This window comes from Hemitrygon akajei, chromosome 1 (assembly GCF_048418815.1).
Source record: "Hemitrygon akajei chromosome 1, sHemAka1.3, whole genome shotgun sequence".
NCBI classification, from domain to species: domain Eukaryota; kingdom Metazoa; phylum Chordata; class Chondrichthyes; order Myliobatiformes; family Dasyatidae; genus Hemitrygon; species Hemitrygon akajei.
This window is the reverse complement of record NC_133124.1, coordinates 8,245,866-8,268,029: the sequence shown is the minus strand read 5'-3', so window position 1 is coordinate 8,268,029 and position 22,164 is coordinate 8,245,866. Positions and strand designations below refer to the sequence as shown.

Here is a 22,164-nt window from a genome sequence, read left to right as displayed (position 1 = left end):
CACAAGTTTTGAATCATTATTTATTAATTTCTGATGGAATCCATTTTAAACTTAAGGTATAGCTGTGATGCTGTCCACAGTTAAATAGGCTACACAGTAAGACCAAGATATAGGAACAGAATTAGGCCATTTGGCCCATTGAGTCTACTCCACCATTTCATGATGTCAGATCTATTTTCCTCTTCAACTCCAATCCTCTGCCTTCTCCCCTTATCCCTTCATGCCTTGACTAATCAAGAATCTATCAACCTCTGCCGTAAGTATACATAAAGAATTGGCCTCCACGTCTGCCTATGACATAAAATTCCACAGATTCGCCACTTTCTGGCTAAGGAAATTCCTCCTCATCTCTGTTCCCAATGGATATCCCTCTCTTCTGAGGCTGTGTTGTCTGGTCCAGGATTTCCCACCATAGGTACTATGCTCAATTGAAGCCTTTAAATATTTGATAGGTTTCAATGAGATCTTGCATTCACTGTTAGGAGTCACAAATAAATAAAGGCCAGTAGGTGTTTTGAGAGGCTTGTGTCACAATAAACACAAAATATAGAACTAACTAGCTGAGATGAAAATCCATCGGGTTCACCTTCCACAAACAGACTTGTCAACTTAATACTTCATTAAAATCTCGACCGGTTAATAATATACAGCACAGCCAAATCATGAAGAATCTAAGGGAAGAGGCTTTTAGGAATCAGATTCTCCAAATCACAAGTATGTCTCAAATTACTTTTTTATGCTGTGCCATAATATTATTTTTCAGAAAACGTTAGGTTAATTTTGAATGTGCATTTTGTGTCCTCTGCTCTGAGGCAATGTCATGGTTGACAATGAATGGTCTCGTGAATCCATAAAGTTAATCATAATTGAAACTTACTCCATACACCCTACGCAAGTATAAGGGGGAAATAGAGGATAGAAACGACAGGAACAATAATTTTTCAAAATAAACATGTATACATGGGGATAAATTATTTTATTGAATGATTTATCAGTTACAACTACACACTGAGAAATAAGTAAATCATTGGTCCTATGCTTCCAAATTTCATGGGAGAAAAATATACAATTTAAACATTCAAACACAAGGATATTTTCACCCAAAATCTCAAAATAATAATAATGGTTCGAAGTTGCTTATACAGTACAAATTCAATCATTAGAGTCCCCCACAGCCATAACTTTCCATTCAGAAATCTCAAATTCAATCCAGCACACAATCCGAATCTGCAAAAACATGGGAATTTAAAAATATCCACGTCCAAAATTAATCAGTTTGAAACAAAAGTGGTTTAAAGCAACATATATAATCCAACTTCCCTTAACAATGATTTTCTATTTTGATATAAAGTTCATTCTTGGAAACAGCACAAACAATTAAATAATCCACATTTGTTAACCAAATCTAATGTGTTCTTCATGAACAAATTTTGACTACAGTTCCTAATGTGGAAATAAGTAATTGGGATTAAATCAAACAGATCAACCTCGATAGTTTCATATACATTGGCACAACTTAGCTGATTATACTAGTTTATAGATATCTTCCATATATTTAATTCCGTATATTTACAAAAAATCTAGCACTTCAGGCTGTGCTGCCGAGCAGCCCATTGATTTAACCTCAGCTTAATCATGGGACAATTTACAATGACCTATCAACCTAACTAGTACAACTTTGAACTGTGGGAAGAAACCCAAGCAACTGGAGGAAACCTGTGCACACATGACAAGAACATACAAAGCTTCTTACAGAGGCCGCTGGAACTCCAAACTCTGGCATCCTGAGCTGTAAACGTGTCACACTAATCACTACACTGACGTGGCATCCAAGTGAGAAAGATTAGTAAGGGCATCAAAGGTTACAGTGAGAGGACATGAGAATGGGGTTGAGAGGGAACACAAATCAACCATGATTGAATATATACTTATTGTTGATTTTTTTATTGCTGAAATTGTGAAGTCCTTCCACTCCTCCCCTCATTTTTACACCAGGCAACTCTCTAACCGATCAAAGTAAAGGAGAATGAGGCACAGTGAATGATAGAGATGGTGAATGAGTTAATTATGGAATTGTTTAAGAAAGCAAAGAAAAAGAAATTTGAGAAGAAATCAAAAGGAGTAAAGAGCGATGTGAACATGAGTAAATGGCAACAGGAAACGTACCAGCATTGTGCAGTCATGATGGATTAAACCAGAACTCCCAATCAATGTGATCAGTAAAGTGAGGATACTTTCAGAAAAGGAGAAGAACTGCTAGATGACAGGATCACATTGCTCACCTTTTACTTGCCATCTCATAATAATGTTCAGCAGGCCAGGCAGCATCCACAGGAAGAGGAAACAGTCGACATTCCGGGCTGAGACACTTCATCCTGATGAAGTTTTTCAGGCTGAAACATCAACAGTTCATTCATTTCATTAGATGCTGCCTGGCCTGCTCAATTCCACCAGCATTTTCTATGTGTTCTCCTTATTTTTTTCCCGATCGGGCTTCTTCTATTAGTTTGTACTTTTTCTCCTCAACTTTAATTTCCCATTTTTTCAGATAATCCCACATAATCTTGCCATTCTTTCTAGGATCTTTATTTAGTGTATCCGCACAGTGTGTCTCATAGTGAAAGATATATCTCAAATCATTTTCGATGTTCAACTCTTTAGCAATTGGATTGGCAGCAGCTTGATCAAGCATCTTCCTCTCTAATTGAATTCTTTGTTCTTTTGGTTCAAAGGGACTGCAGAAAATCCTCTGCCTCTGAACCAAGGAATTTTCGTAGTCTTTTATTAGTATTCTTGCTCCGGTTTCCCACTCTCGTACTTTCTTGGAAGTCCATTTCTGAATAACAAATTCTTCATATTTTATAGAACAAAGAACAAACAACACAGAATATTATAACACAGTACAGGCTCTTCAGCTTACAACATTGTGCCCACCATTACACCCACTCCCTCCTACATTGATCTCCATTTTTCTATTATCCATGTAACTATGTAAGAGCCCCAAATGTATCTAATTCTACCACCACCCCTGACAGGGCATTGCACATACCCTCCACTCTGTGTAAACATTTTATGTCCTTATATTTTCCTTCAATCACCTTAAACGCAACACAAACACCCATGTCAGGATGCTGTTCATTGACTACAGCCAGCATTTAATACCAACATTCCCACAATCCTGGAAGACCACAATCTGTGTGGATTGGTGATAACATCTCCTCCTCATTGACGATCAACACTGATGCACCTCAGGGGTGTGTGCTTAGCCCACTGCTCTACTCTCTATATACACATGACTGTGTAACAAGGCATGGCTCAAATACCATCTATAAATTTGATGACAATACAATTGTTGGTAGAATCTCAGGTGGTGACGAGAGGGTGTACAGGAGTGAGATATGCCAACTAGTGGAATGGTGTCACAGCAAAAACCTGGCACTCAACATCAGTAAGATGAAAACGTTGATTGTGGATTTCAGGAATGGTAAAATGAAGAATACCTACTGATCCTCATAGAGGGATCAGAAGTGGAGAGAGTGAGCAGCTTCAAGTTCCTGGGTGTCAAGATCTCTGAGGATCTAACCTGGTCCCAACATATTGATGTAGTTATAAAGGCAAGATAGTGGCTTTACTTCATTAGGAGTTTGAAGAGATTTGGCATGTCAACAAATACACTCAAAAATTTCTATAGTTGTACCGTGGAGAGCATTCTGACAGGGTGCATCACTGTCTGGTATCGGATAAGTATATGGACAGGAAAGGAATGGAGGGTTATGGGCTGAGTGCAGGTCGGTGGGACTAGGTGAAAGTAAGCGTTCGGCACAGACTAGAAGGGCTGAGATGGCCTGTTTCCGTGCTGTAATTGTCATATGGTTATATGGTTAAATGATATGATAACGCCAAGAAAATATATAGAGTTGTGACATTGCCATGCACAGCCTCCCAGCGCTTGACTCGAGGATATTTCCCAAGAGCCGTTGATGTTCAGCGGGGAGTGGTCGCTCCGTGCCCTCCTGAAGTTACCATCAGGTAGGAGATACAGAAATCTGAAGGCACACACTCAGCAATTCAAACAGCTTCTTCCCCTCTGCCATTTGATTGCTAAATGAATATTGAACCCTTGGGCACTACCTCACTTTTTAAAAATATACAGTATTTGTTTTATTGCATTTTTAAAATCTATTCAATATACATACACTGAAATTTATTTATTTTTCTCTTCTATATTATGTATTGCATTGCACTGCTGATGCTAAGTTAACAAATTTCACGTCAGATGCCAGTGATAATAAACCTGATTCTGATTCTGTAAATGATACCTCCATATAGTTGCCATTTCTGCCCTGGGAAAAGTTATCTGGCTCTCCACTCTATTTATGCCTTTTACCATCTTGTACACCTCTACTTATCACCTCTCATCCTCCTTTGCTCCAAAGAAAGAAACCCTAGTTTGGTCAATCTATCCTCATAAAACACACTTTATATTCCAGGCAGAACCCTAGTAAATCTCCTCTGCACCCTCTCTAAAGCCTTCGCATATTTCCTGTAATGAGGTGATGAAAACTGAACACAATACTCCAAGTGTGGTCTCATTAGGTCTGCAACATTACCTTGAGGATGTTGAAGGCCAACACACCGTACACCTTCTTAACCACCCTATCAACTTGCATAGCAACTTTGAGGAATCTCCGAGGTCACTCTGTTCCTCTACACTGCTAATAATTCTGCCAACAGCCCAGTACTCATCTTCAAATTCAATCTGAAAAGTGAATCATATCAGTTTTCTAGGTTGAATTCCATCTGCCACTTCTAAACCCAGCTCAGAAACCTGTCAATATCCTGTTGTAACCTCGAGGAAATCTGCAGATGCTGGAAATTCAAACAACACACACAAAATGCTGGTGGAACACAGCATTTTGTGTTTCCTGTTGTAACCTATAACTTTCTACACTATCTATGACACCACCGACCTTCATGTTATCTGCAAACTTACTAACCCATCCTTCCTCTTCCTCATCCAAGCCATTTATAAAAGTCACAAAGAGCAGGAGTCCAAGACCTGATCCCTGTGGAATACCATTAGTCACTTAACTCCAGGCAAAATAGGCTCCATCTAAAACCACATTCTGCCTTCGATGGGCAAGCCAATTCTGAATCCACACATGCCCCCTGACTTTTTGAATGAGCCTACCATGGGGAACCTTACCCAACACCTTATTAAAATCCATACACTCCCCATCCATCACTCTACCTTCATCAATGTACCTTGTCACGTCCTGAAAGCACTTAATCAGGCTCATGAGGCATGACTTCCCCCTCACAAGGTCTAATCAGACTACGCTTTCCTAAATGCTCATAAATCCTGTCCAATCTTCTCCAATAATTTTCCCTCACTGAAGTCAGACTCACTGGTCTATAATTCCCAGGGTTATCCCTATCCCCTATCTTGAACAAAGGACTACATTTGCCATTTCCAGTCATCTGGCACCACTCCTGTGCTAGTGAGGATGCAAAGACTATCACCAAATGCTCACATAGTAACTCAGGGTATATCCCTCAGCCTGGGGGATTTATTTATCCTAAAGTTTTTCAGAACTTCCAGCACATTCACATTTCTTACTGTCAGCATGTTGGAGTTGATCAATCTTTTTTAGAAATGTCAAGATCCTTCACACTGCTGAATACTGAAGGACCTCCCCTACTTCCTCTGACTCCAGGCACATTTCTCTGCTATCCCTGATCAGTCCTACCCACACTCTGGTCATCCTCTACATGCATGTACTATGCCTTGGGGCTTTCCTTAATCTTACCCACCAAAACATTTTCATGCCCCTTGTAGCTCTCCAAAATCCATTCTTCAATCTTTCCTGGCTACCTTGTAACTCTGTAGAAACCCTGTGTCTGACTTTCTTCTTAAACCTTTGGTAAACTTGTTTCTTCCTCTACATAACATATTCCACATCTCTTGTCAACGCTGCTTCCTTTATCCCATCTTACTCTGCCTCAACGGGACAAACCAATCCAGAACCCCCTGTAAGCGCTCTCTAAACAACCCCCACATTTCCAGAAAACCTACAGCACAATACAGGCCCTTTGGCCCACAATGCTGTGCCGAACATGCACTTACTTTAGTAATTACCTTAGGTTACCCATAGCCCTCTATTTTTCTAAACTCCATGTACCTATCCAAGAGTCTCTTAAAAGACTCTATCATATCCGCCTCCACCACTATCACTGGCAGTCTACAGGCAGTCCCCGGGTTACGTACGAGTTCCGTTCCCGAGTCCGTCTTCAAGTCAGATTTGTACGTAAGTCGGAAGAAGTACATCCAGTGTTATTTAGTGTCAGTTCATCAAATGTTTGTCTTAGTATATAGTATATATTTTACCTTTCTATGCATATAAAGCACTTAAGAAACATATGTATTCCAATAATTAAAACACTGTATTGCTTAGTAATAGTTGTAGCTTTCATCGGAGCAGGGCGTTTCACATGCTCCATTATTCTCGCTTTACCTGTTATCCTTTAAAATTGTTCCGATCGTTGACCGACTGTAGCCTAACGCTTTTCCAATAACCGATGACGTTTCACCTCCTTCCAAACGCTTTATTATTTCCACTTTATTTTCAATCGCGATCGCTTCCCGTCAATGGAATAGAAACACTGCGGGCAGCGGGTTCCGAGCTGTGCCAGCTCCCGAGGTCCGCTGGGTCCTAAGGACCACCGCATCCCATCAACAGAACAGAAACAATGTGGGCGGCGGGTACCGGGGTCCACCGGGTCCCAAGGACCACATCACTAAGACAGGTTAAACAGGACAAGTGGGGGCTGTGCTGAGTTTGGGTATTTGATCCTCCACAATATTCCGCATGGGTATTTAAACTGGAGGTGTCAGTTTTTTTTATGAGGTTGAGTTGCGAGCTCAACATCAACCCAGCACGGATGGTACAGGAGTCACTGGATCGACAACAACCTGACATGGAGCGGACTGTCACTGGATTGAACCTCCGTTCTCGAGCCCAGCGCTGATCTCACTGAGCCACCATGCGACCGGAACGGGGGTGGGGTGGGGCGGGGTGGTGTAAGGGTGAATCTTACTAAGAAAAATTTAAGCCAAATACAAAGTTAAACACTCAACACAGTGTCAACAACAAAGACTTAAAATGGCGGACAGCGGTCTCCTTCAGTTCGTAAATGCAAGTTGTCCGTAAGTCGGACATTTGTAACTCGGGGACTGCCTGTATTCCATGCACTTCCATGCCGTGTAAAAAACCTTAGCCCTGATATGTCCTCTGTACCTACTTCCAAGCACCTTAACACTATGCCCCCTTGTGTTAGCCATTTCAGCCCTGGGAGAAAGCCTCTGACTATCCACATTATCAATGCCTCTCATAATCTTATTCACCTCCATTAGGTCACTTCTCATCATCCGTCGCTCCAAGGAGAAAAGGCCAAGTTCACTCAACCTATTTTCATAATGCATGCTCCACAATCCAGGCAACATCCTTGTAAATCTCCTCTGCATCTTTCCTATAGTTTCCACATCCTTCCTGTAGTGAGGTGACCAGAACTGAGCACAGTACTCCAAGTAGGGTCAGACCAAGGCCCTATATAGCTGTAACATTACCTCTTAGCTCTTGAACTCAATCCCATGATTGATGAAGGCCAATACACTGTATGCCTTTTTAACCACACAGTCAACCTGTGCAGCAGCTTTGAGTTCCCTATGTCCCAAGATCCCTCTGATCCTCCACACTGTCAAGAGTCTTATCATTAATTCTATATTCTACCATCATATTTGACCTACCAAAATGAGCCACCTCACACTCATCTGGGTTGAACTCCATCTGCCACTTCTCAGCCCAGTTTTGTATCTTATCAATATCCCACTGTAACCTCTGACAGCCTTCCACACTATCCACAACACCCCCAATCTTTGTGTCATCAGCAAATTTACTAACATATCCCTCCACTTCCTCATCCAGGTCATTTATAAAAATCACAAAGAGAAGAGTTCCCAGGACAGATCCCTGAGGTACAGCAATGATCACTGGCCTCCATGCAGAATATGACCCATCCACAAGCCAATTTTGGATCCACATAGCAAGGTCCCCTTAGATCCCATGCCTCCTTACTTTCTCAATAAGCCTTGCATGGGGTACCTTATCAAGTGCCTTGCTGAAATCCATATACACTACATCTACTTTTCTACCTTCATCAATGTGTTTCGTCACATCCTCAAAAAATTCAATTAGGCTTGTAAGGCACGACCTGCCTTTGACAAAGCCATGCTGACTATTCCAAATCATATTATGCCTCCCCAAATGTTCATAGATCCTGCCTCTCAGGATCTTCTCCATCAACTTACCAACCACTGAAGTAAGACTCACTGTCTATAATTTCCTGGGTTATCTCTACTCTCTTTCTTGAAAAAGGGAACAACATTTGAAACCCTCCAATCCTCCGGAACTCTCCCATTCCCATTAATCATGCAAAGATCATTGCCAGAGGCTCAGCAATCTCCCCCTTCACCTCCCACAGTAGCCTGGGGTAAACCCTGTCCAGTCCCGGTGACTTATCCAACTTGATGTTTTCCAAAAGCTCCAACACATCCTCTTCCTTAATATCTACATGCTCAAGCTTTTCAGTCTGCTGTTAGTCATCCCTACTGAAGCAAAGTATTCATTAAGTACCTCCACTACCTTCTCTGGTTCTATACACACTTTTCGACTGTCACACTTGATTGGTCCTATTCTCTCACATTTTATCCTCTTGCTCTTCACATGCTTCTAGAATGCCTTAGTATTTTCCTTAATCATGCTCACCAAGGCCTTCTCATGCTCCCTTCTGGCTCTCCTAATTTCATTCTTAAGCTCCTTCCTGCTAGCCTTATAGTTTTATAGATTTCTAACATTACCTACCTTTTTGGAACCTTTCCAAAACTCACTCACAGACCTCCATTGATACCCCTGCCCCCCCCCCCCTTACCCCATCCCTATCTATAATTTTAGTCTGGTTCTCTTTCTCTCTCTTTTTCCCCCCTCACTACAATCTCCCCCCAGCCCTACCTTTCTTTCTCTTTTATTTCCCATAATTCTCCACCTTCCCCCAGCCCATTTCCCTCCAGCCTATCACTTCCCAGCTCTCTACTTCATCCCTCCCCCCACTTCTTATCCCCCCTCGACCATCCCATGTTACTTCACTCCTGATGAAGGGTTTCGGCCCAAAACGTCGTCACTACCTCCTCCCATAGATGCTGTCTGGCCTGCTGAGTTCTGCCAGCATTTTGTGTTTTGTATTTATTTCCAGCATCTGCAGATTCACTCATGTTGCCTTTGGAACCTTTTGTTAGTTTTTCTTTTCTTCTTGACTAGATTTTCAACAGCCTTTGTACACCATGCTTCCTGCACCCGACCATCCTTTCCCTGTCTCATTACAATATACCTCTGCAGAACCCCACACAAATATTCCCTGAAAGTTTACCACATTTCTGCCATACATTTCCCTGAGAACATCCGTTCCTAATTTATACTTCTAAGTTCCTGCCTGATAGCCTCAGATTTCCTCTTACTCCAATTAAACGTTTTCCTAACTTGTCTGCTCCTATCCCTCTCCAAGGAGATAGAATTGTGATCACAATCTCCAAAATGCTCGCCCACTGAGAGATCTGACACCTGACCAGGTTCATTTCCCAATACCAGATCAAGTACAGCCTCTCCTCTTGTAGTGTTATCTACATATTATGTCAGGAAACCTTCCTGAACACACCTAACAAACTCCACCCCATCTAAACCCCCTGCTGTTGAGCATTTCCCTGAGTACAAGCATTCACAATTTATGCTCCCAAGTTTCTACCTAATAGCATCACAATTCCTCCTATCCCAATCATGGTGCCTACAAAAAGTATTCACCCCCCCCCCCCCCACTTGGAAGTTTTCAGGTTTTATTGTTTTACAACATTGAATCATAGTGGATTTAATTTGGCTTTTTTTATACTGATCAACAGAAAAAGACTCTTTTGTGTCAAAGGGAAAACAGATCTCTACGAAGTGATCTAAATTAATTACAAATATAAAACACGATATAATTGACTGCATAAGTCTTCACCCCCTTCAGGTCAGTATTTAGTAGATAATTAAGGCTGTAATTGCTACAAAGGTGTCTGTGTGGAGAGGTCTCGATCAGCTTTGCACATCGGGACACTGCAGTTTTTTCCCATACTTTGCAAAACTGCTCAAGCTCTGTCAGATTGCATGGGGATTATGAGTGAACAGCCTTTTCAAATCCAGTCACAAATTCTCAGTTGGATTGAGGTCTGGACTCTGACTTGGCCACTCCAGGACATTAACTTCATTGTTTTAAGCCTTTCCTGCTTAGATTTGGCTTTATACTCGGTGTCATTGCCTTGCTGGAAAACAAATCTTTTCCCATGTAGCAGTTCTCTTGCAGACTGCATCAGCTTTTCCCAGGATTTCCCTGTCTTTTGCTACATTCATTTTACCCTCTACCCTCACAAGTCTTCCAGCATCTGCTGCAGTGAAGCATCCCCACAGCATGATGCAGCCACCACCGTGCTTCACAGTAGGGAGGGTGTGTTTTTGATGATGAGCGTTGTTTGCCTTACGCCAAACATAGTATTTCATCTGATGGCAAAAAGCTCAATTTTGGCTTCATTAGAGTACAGAACCTCTCTCCAGCTGACTTCAGAGGCTCTCACATGCCTTCTGGCAAATTCTAGCCAAGATTTCATGTGAGGTTTTTTTTTTAAAAACAGTGGCTTTCTCTTTGCCACTCTCCCATAAAGCTGCAACTGGTGAAACACCCAGACAACAGTTGTTGGACGTGTAGTCTGTCCCATCTCAGCCACTGAAGCTTGTAACTCCTCCTTCAGGGATGTCAACAGTCTCTTGGTGGCCTCCATCACTAGTTCCTTCCTTACCCAGTCACTCAGTTTTTAAGGATAGCCTGCTCTAAGCAGATTTACAGTTGTGCTGTATTCTTTACCTTTCTTGATGATTGACTTAACTGTACTCCAAGGGATATTCAGTAACTTGGAAATTTTCTTGTATCCATCTCCTGACCTTTTTGCAGAGTTGCTTGGAGTGTTCTTTTGTCTTCGTGGTGTAGTTTTTGCCAGGATACTGACTCACCGGCAGTCGGAGCTTCCAGACACAGGTGTATTTTTACTACAATCAATTGAAACACCTTGACTGCACACAGGTGATCTCCATTTAACTAATTATGTGACTTCTGAAACCAATTGGCTGCACCAGTGATGATTTGGTGTGTCATATGAAAGGGAGTGAATACTCATGACATCAATTATTTTGTGTTTTTATTTGTAATTAATTTAGATCATTTTATAGAGATCTGTTTTCACTTTGACACAATAGTATATCTTTCTGTTGATCAGTGTCAAAAAAAGCCAAAATAAATCCATTGTGAAACAATACGAAATGAAAACTTCCAAGGGCAGAGTGGCAAAGAGAAAGCCATTGTTGAGTAGAAAAGGGAGCAGTGGGTCATGGCAGTGTAATAGTGCTCTGACCAATCCAAACATTGGAAGTCTGAAAGGAGAGGATTTCACTCAGTTTCACTGTCTGAGTAGAAAAGGGAGCAGCAGGTTGTAGCAGCCGAACACAGATTTGATCTGTGACCAGTCGGCGTTTGGGATTGATTATCAAGAGCAAGTTAGGCAGAGGGAAAAGCCGTGGCCACCATCTGAGTACATAGGGTCAGAGTGGTGATCTTGAAGCTTTAGCTCTTCAAAGCTTCAGGAGGTGATGGAGTAATACATAAGATATATAGAGACACAAACACGAGGAAATCTGCAGATACTGGAAATTCAAGCAACACACACAAAATGCTGGTGGAACGCAGCAGGCCAGGCAGCATCTATAGGAAGAAGTACTGTTGACGTTTCAGGCCGAGACCCTTCGTCAGGACTAACTGAAAGGAAAGATGGTAAGAGATTTGAAAGTGCGAGGGGGAGGGATAAATCTAAGAGCTGGAAAGTTGATTGGCAAAAGGGATACAGACAGACAGACATACTTTATTGATCCCGATGGAAATTGGGTTTTGTTACAGTCGCATCAACCAAGAATAGTGTAGAAATATAGCAATATAAAACCATAAATAATTAGATAATAATAAGTAAATTCTGCCAAGTGGAAATAAGTCCAGGACCAGCCTATAAGCTCAGGGTGTCTTACACTCCGAGGGAGGAGTTGTAAAGTTTGATGGCCACAGGCAGGAATGACTCCCTGTGCCGCTCAGTGTTGCATCTCGGTGGAATGAGTCTCTGGCTGAATGTACCCCTGTGCCTAACCAGTACGTTATGGAGTGGATGGGACACATTGTCCAAGATGGCATGCAACTTGGACAGCATCCTCTTTTCAGACACCACCGTCAGAGAGTCCAGTTCCACCCCCACAACATCACTGGCCTTACGAATAGGTATGTTCATTCTGTTGGTGTCTGCTACCCTCAGCCTGCTGCCCCAGCACACAACAGCAAACATGATAGCACTGGCCACCACAGACTCACAGAACATCCTCAGCATCGTCCGGCAGATGTTAAAGGACCTCAGTCTCCTCAGGAAATAGAGACGGCTCTGACCCTTCTTGTAGACAGCCTCAGTGTTCTTTGACCAATCCAGTTTATTGTCAATACAGAGCTGGAGAAGGGAAAGGATCGTGGGACAGGAGGCCTCGGGGAAAGAAAGGGGGAGGGGAGCACCAGAGGGAGATGGAGAGCAGGCAAGGAGCGAACAGGCCTGCTATCTCTGGCAGACAGAGCGAAGGTGGATGAATATCACGCCATCTACGCTCTGTCCGCCAGAGAAAACAGGATCTCCCAGTGGCCACACGTTTTAATTCCACGTCCCATTCCCGTTCTGATATGTCTATCCATGGCCTCCTCTACTGTCAAGATGAAGCCACACTCAGGTTGGAGGAACAACACCTTATATTCCGTCTGGGTAGCCTCCAACCTGATGGCATGAACATTGATTTCTCTAACTTCCTCCCTTTCTTACCCCATCCCTTATTTATTTGTTTATTTGTTTGTTTGTTTGCTTATTTATTCCGCCCTTCTTTTCTTCTCTCTCTGTTCCTCTCACAATCACTCCTTGCCTGTTCTCCATCTCCCTCTGGTGCTCCCCTCCCCCTTTCTTTCTCCCTAGGCCTCCCATCCCATGATCCTCTCCCTTCTCCAGCTCTGTATCCCTTTTGCCAATCACCTTTCCAGCTCTTAGCTTCATCCCTACCCCTCCTGTTTCCTATCATTTTGGTTCTCCCTCTCCCCTCCCACTTTCAAATCTCTTACTATCTTTTCTTTCAGTTAGTCCTGACGAAGGGTCTCGGCCCGAAACGTCGACAGCGCTTCTCCCTATAGATGCTGCCTGGCCTGCTGTGTTCCACCAGCATTTTGTGAGGATATACAGAGAGGTAGTTACACTCAAGGTGCAGGGCACAGGAAACAGGGTGATAGTCAGGAAAGGGAAAGGCGTTAAGGAACCAGTGCAGAGAATCCTGTGGCCATCCCGCTCAACAACATGTATATCACTTTGGATTCTGTTAGGGTAGGGGAAGAAAGTCACAGTGGTTGGGTATCTGGCTAGGTTAAAGGGCAGGACTTCGAGGGTTGTGATCTCAGGATTGCTATGCATGTCATGTGCTAGTGAGGCCAAACCTAGGAAGATTATACAGTTTAATATGTGGCTAAAGGGGTGGTGCAGGAGGGATGGTATAAGATTTTTGGATCATTGATCCAGGAAGGTGGGACCTGTACATAAGAGACAGTTTGCACCTGAACTGGAGGGGGACTAATATGCTAGTGGGAAGGTTTGTTAATACTGCATGGTGGCGTTTAAAGTATATTTGCAGGAAGATGGGAACCAGAATGTCAAAACATTTAGTGGACCAACTAAAACGCTCTAAAGTTAAACAACATATTACAGAAATTTGAATGGAAAATGGGAACATTAGCTTGAATCATTCTGAAATTAATGACACATTCCAGAATTATTATTCTTGACTCTATACTTCAGAATCCGTAAATGATAATATTTCTGTTGAGCATTTTTTAAATAGTTTAAACATTCTTACACTTTCTCCTGATCTTAAAGCAAAATTGAATACACCATTATCACTAGAGGAAATATCATCAGCTATATCTGTGCTGCTGTCTGGTAAACCTCCTGGGCCTGATGGGTTCTCTGCAGAATTCTATAAATTATTTTCCTCACTGCTTTCACCTCAACTAATGTTAGTTTTAACCGACTCGTTTAAACATGGTAAATTGCCAGCATCATTTAATGAGCCATGTATCATTCTTTTAGCGAAAAAAGGTGAAGATCCAATAGGGTGTTCCTCGTACAGGCTGATTTCTTTGCTAAATGTTGATGTTAAAATTTTGGCTAAAGTTTTGGCCCATAGAGTGTAGAACATTCTACCTTTAATTATTTCTGAAGTCCAAACTGGTTTTATTAAAAATTGTCTCCCTTTTTTTAATATACGGCATCTATTTAATATCTTCAGCTGGGATTCCTGAATTTGTCATTTCTCTAGATGCGGAGAAAGCATTTGATCGTATGGAGTGGAATTATCTTTTTGTGGTTTTAGAAAAATTTGATTTTGGACAGAGTTTTTTTATGTGGATTACATTGTTATATTCACACTCCACTGCTTCTGTCTTGACTAATTCTCAGCAATCCCAACCTTTTAATCTTAAACATGGCACCCGGTAAGGGTGTCCTTTAAGTCCCTTACTTTTCGATCTGACTATAGAACCATTGGCGATTGTGTTTCGAATTTGTGCTGAATTGATGGGGATTTGGAGGGGGTTGTTAAACACAACGTCTCTCTTTATGCTGCTGATCTTTTACTTTTTAATATCAAACCCGACTACCTCCTTATCCCCAATGTTTTCACTCTTTAACAAATTTAGCCAACTTTCCAGATATAAACTTAATTTACATAAGAGCAAACTTTTTCCAATAAGCAGAGAAGCACAATTACTAGAATTTTATAACCTCCCTTTTAAAGTAGTAAATAATCAATTTACTTACCTTGGAATTACAGTAACAAGAAATTATGAGCGTCTTTTTGGAGAAAATTTCACTAATCTTTTAAATCATACAAAACAGAGCTTAACACAATGGTCACCCTTGTCCATGTCTTTGATAGGTCAAATTAATGTTGTTAAAATGTATATTCTTCCTAAATTTTTATACTTATTTCAATCTTTATCAATTTTTATTTCTAAAGCTTTTTTGATTCATTAGATTCTATTATTTTGTCCTATCTATGGAAGGGCAAACGTCCCAGACTAAATAAAGCTCATCTTCAAAATCCTAAAAGGGTAGGTGGTATGGCCTTGCCCAATTTTCATTTATATTACTGGCCAGCCAACATACGTTGTCTTATCTTTTGGTCTTTTATAATCAACCTGGCTGGCCAATATGGGTGGCAATGGAGTTGAACTCTAATAAGAATCTCCATCTCTGCACTTCTTGGATCCGCATTTCCTTTCCATTTGCCTAAATCAATTGTTAATCCGGTCATCAGACACTCTCTGAGAATAGGGGCTCAGATCAGAAAATATAATGGGCTTCACGGTTTTTCTCTCTCTAGTCCTATTCTACATAATCATCTTTTTCAGCCTTCTATGCAGGATTTCACATTTCTAGACTGGCACAGAGAGGGCATTAGGTGCTTTGAAGATCTTTTCATAGACAAGCGTTTTTGAACTTTTGAACAATTGTCTGTAAAGTTTGGCCTACCTAAGTCATTTCTTTCGATTCTCCAAATTAGACATTTTATCAACCCTTTAATACCAAATTTTTCTGAGGTACCCATTAAAAATGTTGTGGATTTGTTTTTTTGCATGAATCCATAGGGTAAAGGTTTAATTTCTACTATTCGAGGTATGTTAACGATGTTGAAGCGAGCACCCTTCAACAAAATTAAAACTGCCTGGGAGCATGATTTAAACTCCTAATCTACTCTGACTAAAGTGATACAACCAGGAAATATAACCATGTAACCATATAACAATTACAGTACGGAAACAGGCCATCTCGGCCCTTCTGGTCCGTGCCAAGCGCTTACTCTCACCTAATCCCACTGACCCGCACTCAGCCCATAACCTTCCATTCCTTTCCTGTCAATATACCTATCCAAACACCCTAACACAAACTCACAACACTTACTGACGAAAGGAACTGCCATCAGAGAAAGCAGTGCAACATAATCCCATTTGCTTCCACTGCATTTTCCATCTCTATGATTGGGTGAGATCTTCCAATTCTCTCCTAGTGCATTCAGATTATCCATAGGTTCTCAGATTGCTGCCGATAATGATACCTGAAAAGAAAAAGCAAATGTTTCTCCAAAAATGATGCCTTAAATATACTCCACAGCCACCTGTGGCAACAGATTTCACAAATTCACCACATTATAACCACAGAAATTCCTCCTTATCTCCATTCTAAAAGGTCGTTCCTCTATTCTGAGGCTGTGGCCTCAGTTGGAGAAGGTACTCCTCTATCCATACCCCTGGCCTGTGAACAACTCCGGGTACTTCTCCTTCCACTGAACATTGTTTTGAGAATTGTTTTTGAGAATTTTGAGAATTTGGACTTGTAATGAGATTTTGTTTCTTGATGGCATATTGTCCCAGTGAGAAGAGATTCTCAACAACATAGACATCTTCCTTCAACTGTTTTTCATTTTCACTGGCATACGTCATGAAATTTGTTGTCTTTGCGGCAGTAGTACATAATAATAGAGGGAAACTGCTCCTGAATCGTTGACAGGGTGCCTTCAGTCTTCTGTATCTCCTCCCTGATGGTAGCAATGAGAACAAGGCATGACTTGGCAGATGGGGGTCCTTAATGTTGGACACCATATTTTGGAGGCTTCGCTCCTTGAAGATGTCATGGATACTATGGAAGCTAATACTTGTGATGGAGTTGACTCAGTTTACATCTCTCTGCAGCTTACTTACCTGTGCAGTAGCCCTCCCATACCAGGCAGTGATGCAGCCAGTTAGAATGCTCTCCAAGGTACCTATGTAGAAATTTTCAAGTTAACATTCCTTTCACACTGAACTTGCATTTCCCTGGCCCCATGAGCACTATCTTTGTTGGGTTTAGCATAATGTTTGTTTTCCTCACCAATTTTATGTACAGACATTTGGGAATGGCTGTGACATCTGCCCCAGTCTCTCTTATTATTACTCCCTTACTTCCTTATTTTAAAACTGAACCATAGTACAGTATTCTAACCTTGTCTATTTGAATTTAAAGCCCCATGGAAGCCTGTCTCTTTGTCTAAATCATGGTCTTCTTTGACCTCCGAAAGAACTGTTTTCAAGTGACACTGGCTTTTATAATGACCAACTCTATTGCATTGGTGGCATTTCACTTATTTTGCTGGACAGAACTCTTTGACATGGAATGGAGACACACCCAGTCTCCTTCTGGTGTGCACTTCACCTGCTCTTTGTTTCACTTTTCTGTTTTGTTTCAGCTGAGCTCTACTGTCTCCTCTTTCTGTAATCTTTGTGACTGCACCTTGTCTCCTCTCATTAAACATATTTTACTTCCCTGTGAAATATCCTTTGAATTTGTCCTGGACTGTTTTGTGCTCCTTTTCCAGAGCATCTGTCAGTCCTACTCCATCCATGATATCATCTGCTTTGTCCCCCCACGCAGTATATCAGTGTACTTACTTGGTGCTCGTCTGAATTCTGAGTGAGATTGCTTGCAACCCTAAATCTCTCAAAGCATCAGAGCCATCTCTCAAATTCCCCTGGGTTAGAAAAATCAGATATCTGGGAGGACTTTAGTAGGTAATTAGATATAGGTATTTCAGGTATTTGTTCCATTTTCCTTTTTGTTTGTCTACTTATTATTTCATTTATTTGAATTACAAAGGTCTTCTTTTCTCTCTGAGAGTTTGACTGACTTCTCTGCTGTGTCTGTGTCTCTGTGCACTTCCCCAGGTTAGTTGCCCACAGATTATTAAAATGTAGCCACTTTGGGTGCAGCCTGTAGGTTTTGCCTAGTAACCCAAGTCAGGTCTCTGCTCAACCTCATAGCAACTAGAACAGGCAGTCCAGGTTGACAAGTCTGGCTGGTTAATCTGTTCTGTACCTTACAATATTTCATTTTTGCATTTTACTTTATTTATGTGTAATTCATCTGCAGATTTTTATCCTTACTTTCATATGTAATCATGTGTTATGTGTACTACTGTGCTTTACATCCTGGTTCGGAGAAATGTTACTCGTTTCACAGTATACATGTATATAGTTAAATGACAATAAACTTGATTTGACTTGAATTCCCTGGACACTTCCCACAGATATAAGCAAACAAGAAGAGACTTACTGCAAATTCTTTCTTGTGTATTTTCTCACTTGGTCTGTAGCTCAAATTCGTCGACAATCAACTGCTTCTGACACCATGTTGTATTCGATATTGAGGAAGAGGGCAGAGAGACACACAGACACCAGCTTGCAGGCTACTCAGCTGAACTTTATTAATAACCTTCTTATACAATATGTGAATTCCTCCCATGTGGGAGTGGCTGAATGGAATAGGATTAACCCATTAACTACCACAACAATGTAGTTGCAGTGAGATATGAATCCAGAAGATGAAAGCAAGAATTAAGTTGACTGAGACTGTTTACTTGAACATAAGACCATAAGATGTAAGAGCAGAATTAGGCTATTTGGCCCATCGAGTCTGCTCCACAATTACATTATGGCTGATCCAATTTTCCTCTCAGCCCCAATCTCCTGTCTTCTCCCCATATTTCTTCATGCTCTGACCAATCAAGAGTCTATCAATCTCTGCCTTAAATAAAAATGTGGTGTCCACAGCTACCTGTGGCAAACAGTTCCACTGATTCACCTCTCTTTGGAGATGAAATATCTTCTCATCTCCATTCAAAAAGGATGCCCCTCTATTTTGAGGCTTTGTCCTCGGGTCTTAGACTCTCCCACCATAGGAAACATCTACTTTGTCAAGGCTTTTCAACATTCAACAGGTTTCACTGAAGTTACCCCTCATTCTTCTGAATTCCAGTGAATACAAGCCAGAGCATTAAATGCTCTTCATGACATGCAGTTCAAACCTGGAATAATTTTTGTGAACCTCCTTTGAACTCTCTCCTGTTTCAGCACATCCCTTCTAAGATAAGAGGCCCAAAACTGCTCACAATTCTCCAAGTGAGGCCTTACCAGTACTTATTAAAGTCTCAACAAGAGCAAAATATCGGCAAATATATAACAAATATCAAAATAAATACAAAATGATTCTCACAAAATGCTGGAGGAACTTAGCAGGCCAGGTAGCATTTATGGAAATGAATGAACAGTTGACCTTTCAGCTGGGACCCTTCATCAGGAATAGCTTCTTCCTCACTGCCGTCAGATTTCTGAATGGATAATAAACCCATGTTCAAACCCTCACCATTCTTTTCTCTTTCTTTGCTCTCTTTTTGTTCTACTTTCCTCTGGACCCACACACACAAAATGCTAGAGGAACTCAGCAGATCAGGCAGCATCTATGGAGAGGAATGAACAGTCAACGTTTTGGGCTGAGACCCTTCTTCAGGACTGGTTCAACTGGAAAAGTACACCAAGAAACTGCAGATAAAAGTGTCTTGGACCGTAAACCACAGTTAAATGGAAGATCAGACAATGCTGATTAAATCCATTATTTGGGTATCATTTTGGTGACTGTCATGTGGGTTCAAAGAGGGAGGTGTGAGGATGGTATGTCATTCAAAGAAAGAATAGCAAATATAGAACTGTCCTTTGAATTTAGCATATAAAATGTCATGTAGTGTTGAGTTAGGCAGACCTCTTGCTCCAAAAGACTGTCAACTTATTTGTAACTCAATGTATCATATAAAAAGATTGCTTTTCAGATCTATCAATTGTGTCACTCCAGTGACTTTGTTCACGCAACTACAGACCAATTCTGCATTGAATCTCAATAAATAAATCAATCTGTTGGAGCTCATCAGGTCAGGCAGCATCCTGTGGGAGGATGTCCACTTTATACTGGCCATCAGACCTCTCTACTCTCAGTCCCAATGCCTGGTTTCAACCTGATGCATCAACAATTCCTTTCCTCCCACACATACCGTCCTTCCATTATGGAGACATTGCTGTCTTTCCCCCTCTCGTGTTGTGGAAATTCTCCCCTGTATTACTTTAACACAGATCCACAATTAAAGCTTGTTAACTGGGACTGAACTGTTCATTATTTTTGTTACAACAACTGTTCGCCAGAATGACAGAAAATATTAATATTCATAATTTAAGTGCATTATTTGTTTCATTCTAAAACATAACACAGAGAACTGCAATTACATACTTTATGAAGTATTTTAGAACTGTAATCATCAAAACATTGCAGGAAGCATATACAAAACGTTTCCACCCAACATAATCATTTAGTTTTGCACGAAGAGTTCACGCCCTATTCTTCTTTGAAATGACACTATATAAATTGTTTGTTGGGCCCAGTTTAAGTTTGGATTGAGAGGAATCTCTCATTGTTCACCACTCCCTCATTGGTACTCTCAGTTTAGATTTCTGAGCTGATGTATATGGAGTGAGAAATGAATCCAAAAGATGGAAGCAAGAGTTAAATTGACTGAGACTGTTTACTTCCCTGTATTACTTTAACACAGATCCACAATTAAAGTTTGTTAACTGGGACTAAACCGTTCATTATTGTTGTTATAACAACTGTGCCTCCAGAACAACATAAAATACTAATACTGCTAATTTAACACATTATTTAACACAACAACACAACAAAAACAAAATGACACACAGAAAATTCTGGAGGAACTCAGCAGGTCAGGCAGCATCTATGGAAGTGAATAAACATTTGATAATTCAGGCCAGTAGCTTTCATCGGGAATAGCCCCTTCCCCATCGCCATCAGATTTCTGAATGGACAATGAACTTGTGTACAAGCTCTCACTATTCTTTTTTCTTTTTGCACTACATAACTCAGGACCAACCCACACAAAATGCTGGAGGAGCTCAGCAGGTCAGGCAGCATCTATGGAAATAAATAAAAAATCGATTTTTCAGGCATCAGTCCTTCAGGAGTCCTGAAGAAGAGTCTCGGCCTGAAATGTCGACTGTTTATTTCTCTCCAAAGTTGATACCTGGGGGTTTGCTGGGCAGCGCTGCGCAGAAGGAACGATTCCGCACTGTATCTGAATAAATGGACAAGTCTGGCAGAACTCATCAGGTCAGGCAGCATCTGTGGGAGGACCCCTTCTCCACTTTATACCGGCCATCACACCTCTCTGCTCTCAGTCCCGATGCCTGGTTTCAACCCGATGCATCGACAATTCCTTTCCTCCCACACATACCGTCCTTCCATTATGGAGACGTTGCTGGCTTTCCCCCTCTCGTGTTGTGGAAATTCTTCCCTGTATTACTTTAACACAGATCCACAATTAAAGTTTGTTAACTGGGACTAAACCGTTCATTATTGTTGTTATAACAACTGTGCCTCCAGAACAACATAAAATACTAATACTGCTAATTTAACACATTATTTGTTTTATTCTAAAACATAACACAGAGAACTGCAATTACATGCTTTATGACATATTTTAGAATTGTAATCATCACAACGTTGCGGGAAACACATGCAAAACGTTTCCACCCAACATGATCATTTAGTTTTGCACAAAGAGTTAAAACCCTATTCTTCTTGGAAATGACACTCTATATATTGTTTGTTGGGCCCAGTTTAAGTTTGGATTGAGAGGAATCTCTCATTGTTCACCACTCCCTCATTGGTACTCTCAGTTTAGATTTCTGAGCTGATGTATATGGAGTGAGAAATGAATCCAAAAGATGGAAGCAAGAGTTAAATTGACTGAGACTGTTTACTTGAATATCACAACAAAAACAAAATGACACACACAAAATTCTGGAGGAACTCAGCAGGTCAAACAGCATCTATGGAAGTGAATAAAGAGTTGATTTTTTGGGGCGAGATATCTCAGGAGTCCTGAAGAAGGGTCTCGGTCAAATATGTCAATGGGTTATTTCTCTCTATCCACCTTAAAAAGGAAAAAAATGAGACATTAAAGGCAGAAATTAAGCTGT

The 22,164-nt window shown here is 41.1% G+C and overlaps 1 long non-coding RNA gene across 1 annotated transcript; it reads right to left on the bottom strand.

The window, feature by feature from the left end:
- Positions 1-1,015: 1,015 nt before the first annotated feature.
- Positions 1,016-18,530, bottom strand: LOC140729915 (uncharacterized). Its single transcript, XR_012099436.1, has 3 exons — positions 18,398-18,530; positions 16,214-16,367; positions 1,016-2,850 (listed from the first exon to the last, which is right to left on the bottom strand). It is a non-coding gene; the product is annotated as an uncharacterized lncRNA (long non-coding RNA).
- Positions 18,531-22,164: the final 3,634 nt, after the last annotated feature.